A 6300-nucleotide genomic window follows, 5' to 3' on the forward strand; every position below is an offset into this window, starting at 1 on the left:
ATTTATATAATAATGGCATAAAGCCACATCAGATAGGCACGTTAAAAATCAAATCACGGCATGATAAATACAGTTTCATTCCCATCGATAAAATATTTAGGACATCGTCCTTATTTAAAAGAAAGTCCACCTCGACTGCTTAATTCTCAAGTACTTTCTTCCCCTTGGTATCAGGATTCACTTGCAATGATTCACCTTTAACATTTAGATAATATATATCAACACACTTTTCAAATAAATAAATAAAAAAATGCATGCATCCTAAGTCTCCAATTATTTTCCTCGGTCAAGACTACCAATTTTCCACAATTAGAGGCTACGGTATTTTTGATTTATTCCGGCCACTCAGGCCCCAACAAATTATATTAGAAACATGTCCAAACCAAATAATTTAGATGGTCTAGGAGGAAGGAAAATAAATCAATTACACTCCCACACCAACTAACACACGTACATACCCTTCCACCACTTTCTACATTAATCAAACATTTTCAAATTGTAGAAATCATAGTAAACAAGAAATAAACAATTACTCCCATCCCACATATGTGATACTGTGTATACTCCCTTCTCAAAAACAATTTACACATATACTTCCTTTTCTCAAAACAAGAAAATGGGTAGAGGCCCAAGTTTTTTTTTTAAAAAGAACCACTCAACTAATTGGCCCAAAACAATTAAAAGTATTACTATTAGTTTTCAAATGTAACACACGTACACTCCCATTCACTTTCAACATATTAAGGGATTAACTAAAAAAAAGTAACAAAAAAAAATTCAAGTACTTCCTTTCCCAAACCTATCGTGACTCTCTCTCTACTGTAATTTCTTCAAACAGGGAGCACACCCAATTTCTTTTGATGAACAAACCAGACAATACACACACGCACCAACATCACGAAATTGAATACACCCGGAGTCCACTGTCTCTCCAAGTCGTCAACGCCGCTGCGTCCCCGCTAAACTCCGCCGTTCGCCTGGGTTTGAGAGCAGTCGCTGCTGTCCGTCCAATCCAGCCATCGTACCGTCGAGATCGGTAGCCCCGATTTACCCCAAAAATTCCCGATTTAAATCTTGCAGAAAAGTTCTTACTTTTTGATTTAATGAAACAAGGTTCAATTCTTTTATTTATTTTACTTCGATTTCGAGTTTCGATTGGTGCAACAAAGTGATAAGTTCTAGCAGATATTGAGTTTCCAACTATATGGTATGCTTCCGTAGGATATATACTAAATAGGAATTGGAGTTGGGAGGGAGTATACCTTGAACAGAGTTTCGAAAGAATAATCGATAGCTCCCTCCTTCGCGTTGGGTTCTCGGTTTCTGCCGGAAGAAGATTAAAGGAGTTGGTTTGAATCATGAGAAATAGAGGAAACTTCAGCAGAATTACCTTGAGTTGAAGTTGAGAGAATGAAGCTTGTTTTTCTTGTTGCAGAGAATGAATAGGAGAAATTTGATTGTGCCGTGAACAATATAGAGAAAGATAATTTGGTTTGGCTGTGGAAGATGATTTCGTTTGGTCGTGGGAGAGACTTAGGCAGGGAGAGAAGGAACGGTTGTAGACGTGGGTTGATGGGTGAAATTCGAATTTCCCTATTTTTTTTATTAAATTTGTTTGGTATTTATTTGCAGATCACGGGGGAGGAAAAACTCATCACGGAGGAGGAAAAACTCGAGAAAAAACTCTGCAGAATCTTTAATTAGAAATTTGAATTAATGCAGCCCGTTGACCAAGTCAACATGGAGGAGATTTAGTTAGATTAGTTTAATTCGCGGTCCCTTTGTATTTTATTTAAATTGTGCAGCCCACAATTTATTTATCACGGACTAAATTTTTATATCATTTATTCAATTTTTCCGATCCAACTCGCGGATTGAGGCCAATTTATTTATTCCTCACAGAAAGGAATTATTTTAAATCCGCGCAGTAATTTATTTCACAAATCCCCAGTCTAGCCACAATTCCACTCAACAATTAATTCACGGATTTCGCAATATTAATAGCATTAAAAGCAAGTACTTTAGGGTTCAAAAATTAGGTTTAGAAAAATGGGGCGTTACATCCTACCAACCTTAACATAAATTTCGTCCCGAAATTTGTTACCCTCAAGTAAAGAGTTCTGGGTACAATTCCATCATCTTGTCATCATTCTCCCACGTGGCTTCTTCATGCCAATGATTTTCCCAAAGTACTTTCACACAAGCAACAGGTTTATTTCTCACATTCTGGATCTTTCGATCCAAAATATATTGGGGTCTCTCCGCGTAACTCAAGTTTGGATTTAAGGCGACTTCTTCGTAATGGATCACGTGCTTCGGTTCGGACACGTATTTTCGTACCTGCGACACATTAAAAGCGTTGTGCACATTTCCAAGACTTGGTGGTAGCGTCAGTCGATATGCGACGGGGCCCACTCCTTCAAGAATTTCGTAAGGCCTAATAAATCGCGGCTTCAATTTGCCCCTGACGCCAAATCGTGTTATCCTTTTTGACGGGGATACCTTCAGGAAAACTTTGTCGCCAGCTTGGAATTGTAAGTCAGTTCGTCGGACATCCGCGTATGATTTTTGTCTGTCCTAAGCTTTTTTATCCTTTCACGAATTTGCCGCACGATTCCCACCATCTCTTCAACTGCATCGGGTCCAAGTATTCTTCTCTCGCCAACTTTGTCCCAGTAAAGCGACGATCTACACTTTCTTCCGTATAATGCCTCATACGGCGCCATGTTTATCGTTGCCTGAAAGCTATTGTTGTAGGCGAACTCAATTAGTGGTAGTGCTGCCACCCAACTTCCTCCTCGGTCGAGCACCACGGCTCCCAGCATATCTTCGAGAGTTTGGATCGTTCTTTCAGACTGTCCATCGGTTTGCGGGTGAAACGTTGTGCTAAAGTTCAATTTGGTTCCAAGCTCTTTCTGTAGACTTATGCAAAATCTTGAGGTGATTTTCGGGTCACGATCGGACGTGATAGTCGCTGGGACTCCATGCAATCGAACTATCTCCTTTATGTAAATTTGAGCCAGTTTGTTGGATCCATAGCTTATGAGAATCGGTATGGAGTGCACACTCTTGGTAAGTCGATCTATAATTACCCAAATAGAGGTATTCCCTCTCAGAATCCTCGGCAATCCCGTCATGAAATCTATGGCGATGTGTTCCCATTTGCACTCAGGAATCTCTAGCGGTTGTAACTTTCCATACGGCCGTTGACGTAGAGTCTTTACTTGGTGGCAGACTAAACACCTTTTGACGAATGACGCTATGTCCCTCTTCATACCGTTCCACCAAAAGGACTTCTTTAGATCTTGATACATTTTCGTACTTCCTGGGTGGGCGGTGTAAGGAGTCTCATGTGTTTCACTCATAACTTCATTTTTGAGTTCCTCGTTATTCGGTATGCATAGTCTTCCTTCGAAAGTAAGGGTATTGTCATCTTCTTCACTAAAATTCCCAGATTCACCGGTTCGCACTTCTACACGAATTTCCTCCAATTTCGCATCCATCCGTTGTACTTCAATGATTCTCGACCTTAGATCAGGTTCAATAGCTAAAGTGGCGATTTAGGCTTCCACTGTTTCACAGGTGCCCTCACCACTTCCAAACGCATCTTGCTAAACTCACGAATCAGGCTTTCTTCTTTGGTGAGAAAAGTAGCCAGTTGGGAATGGTCCTTCCGGCTCAAAGCATCTGCCACTACATTTGCTTTGCCGGGGTAGTAGTTGATACCACAATCGTAGTAGTCTTTCACCAACTCGATCCATCTTCGTTGCCGCATGTTCAAATCTTTCTGCTCGAAGAAATACTTCAGGCTTTTGTGGTCCGTAAAGATCTCACATCGAACTCCGTAGATGTGATGTCTCCAAATCTTTAAAGCGTGTACTACCGCTGCTAACTCCAAGTCGTGGGTTGGATAGTCCAACTCGTGTGGCCTCAATTGTCGTGATGCATAAGCAATCACTTTGTTGTTCTGGATCAACACACATCCAAGTCCCACATTCGAAGCGTCAGTGTATACCACGTAGTTCACTGCAGGTTCTAGCATAGCTAGAATCGGTGCACTAGTTAGCTTTTCCTTACAATCAAAAACTTGCCTCACACTCTGGGGTCCAATTGACTTCTACCCCCTTCTTGAGTTGTTGAGTCATTGGCCTTGCTATCTTAAAAATCCTTCGATGAATCTCCGATAATATCCCGCCAGTCCTAGGAAACTCCGAATTTCATTAGGTGTGGTTGGTGTTTTCCATTTCTGTACAGCTTCTACCTTTGCGGGGTCTACTCGAATTCCATCTGTGCTCACTATGTGCCCAAGGAAATTCACTTCTTTGAGCCAAAACTCACACTTACTGAACTTGGCGTAGAGTTTCTCGGTCCTTAACGTCTCCAAGGTAGTCCTCAAATGTTCTTCATGTTCCTCCTCGTTCTTTGAGTAGATAAGGACATCGTTTATGAAGAGTAAGACGAACTTGTCCAAGTATGGATGAAACACATGATTCATAAGGTCCATAAATACAACCGGGGCATTTGTTAATCCAAAATGCATCACATGATTCATTTCCCGGGGCTTGTGATGATATTTGTTTCCCCTTACAACAATTAGTGGCAAAATACAAGGGTGACCAATTTATTCCCAAAATTATATCAATATCCCCTCTTAACTGCTAACGGGGTCCTTGATTGTTCTCCCTTAACTCCGTCCCCACATTTTAGCTTGGACACTCTCTAGAAAAGTGATTATATCTACTACAGTTAAAAAAACTTGATAGTATTATGAATTCTACACTTCCCAAAATGATAGTATGAGCAAACGATGCATTGAGGGGGTTTGGGTTGAAAATCACCCATCTGACTCGGTGCAGCCTGTACTCCCCTATACTTTGGTTGGTTTTGGGTGGGCTAGTATCCCTTGTTTTCATAGGGAGCCTTATTCTCATCCCATTTTCTCTTCTCTCGAGAAGAATGTGGTGGAGGCAGTGCCAGTGTAGTGTTTCACATCGCCCTCTCCTTGGACATAGCTTCCTCCACGTCTAGTACGCAGGTCAACGATCCAGCGCATGTAAGTCTTCCACGACTGGCTAATGACATCTTTATCTCATGCCTTAGACCCTCACGGAACTTTTCGGCCAGTTTCTACTCAGTGTCAACTTGTTCAGGTGCATACTGGATCATATCGCAGAGCGCGCGATCATATTCCGTCACCGACATGCGTCCTTGGGTTAAGTTGTAAAACTCAGCCGTCTTTGCCTTTCGGTAACTTTTTAGGACATACTTGTTGTATATCTCCGCCTTAATGTCCTCCCATGTCAATGTATCCACTTGCTTAGTGGTCATGGTCCTTTGCTTGTCCCACCAAAAGTCGGCCGAATCCGTGAGTTGGTAGGTTACACAAATCAAACGCTCTTCCTTAGTGCACTTGAAGAATTTGAAGATCCTCTACATTGCGCGTATCTAAGTCTCGGCCTTTACTGGCTCTCCTATCCCATCGAAGATAGGAGGATTTTGCTTTAGCAAAAACTATTCAATATGCCATTCTGGCTTAGGTGGAGGAGGTGATGGTGATGGTGCTTGCACGCGTTTCTCCTTTCGATTGTTTCACATTTTAGTTGATTCAATTTTGCCACTTGCTAGATGATTGCCTCTCGTCGACGACCTTCATTCGTATATCTTAATCTATCAGGGTGCTCGTACTTTCATTCCAATACTATCGTACAGTGATGTTCTTATGCGACGATCTTGAATACTCTGACTCACAACTTTTTGTTGTTATCCGTATATCCCTTGATCAACCACTTACATAAATTCTGAGCCCTAAAACGTGATAATTTGGTGTACACGGCTTCTCTCAACTTTCTATTTCTCAAGACCTAATATCTAGGTATGGAATAACGTTTGATTCTTCGGCCGCTTGCTACAACTAAGCATAGATGCAAAAATATTCAACTCCTCGTGTTGTTGGTGTATCATCTTTTTGTATGTGTCTCTTGAAACTTATTCCTCATATGTGTTTGTAGAGATCGAGTCATTGTCTTTCTTGAGAGTCTTGTATCAAGAATTTAGAAATCTATTTAACAGTCTTACTTGGATCAGAACGAGTTTCAACATGAGGAGCACTATTGAAATTGCCCTCGATTAGAATGGCTCCGAAAATGACTCAAGAGGAATAAGAATGAGTCACTACTTTCGTTAAAAGGAAACAGTGATGCATCACTTGCAAATTGCAGGTCAATCAAAAGTTTTTAATGCAGGAAAAGAATATCATTGTTAAGGAGCTTTATAGAAAGAAATTTCTGAGAATCCAAGTAA

General features: G+C 40.9%; 1 long non-coding RNA gene across 1 annotated transcript; it reads left to right on the forward strand.

The window, feature by feature from the left end:
* Positions 1 to 571: 571 nt before the first annotated feature.
* On the forward strand, positions 572 to 1884 carry LOC121793456. Its single transcript, XR_006049115.1, has 2 exons — positions 572 to 1036; positions 1633 to 1884. It is a non-coding gene; the product is annotated as an uncharacterized LOC121793456 (long non-coding RNA).
* Positions 1885 to 6300: the final 4416 nt, after the last annotated feature.

Source organism: Salvia splendens, chromosome 3 (assembly GCF_004379255.2).
Source record: "Salvia splendens isolate huo1 chromosome 3, SspV2, whole genome shotgun sequence".
Taxonomy (NCBI): domain Eukaryota; kingdom Viridiplantae; phylum Streptophyta; class Magnoliopsida; order Lamiales; family Lamiaceae; genus Salvia; species Salvia splendens.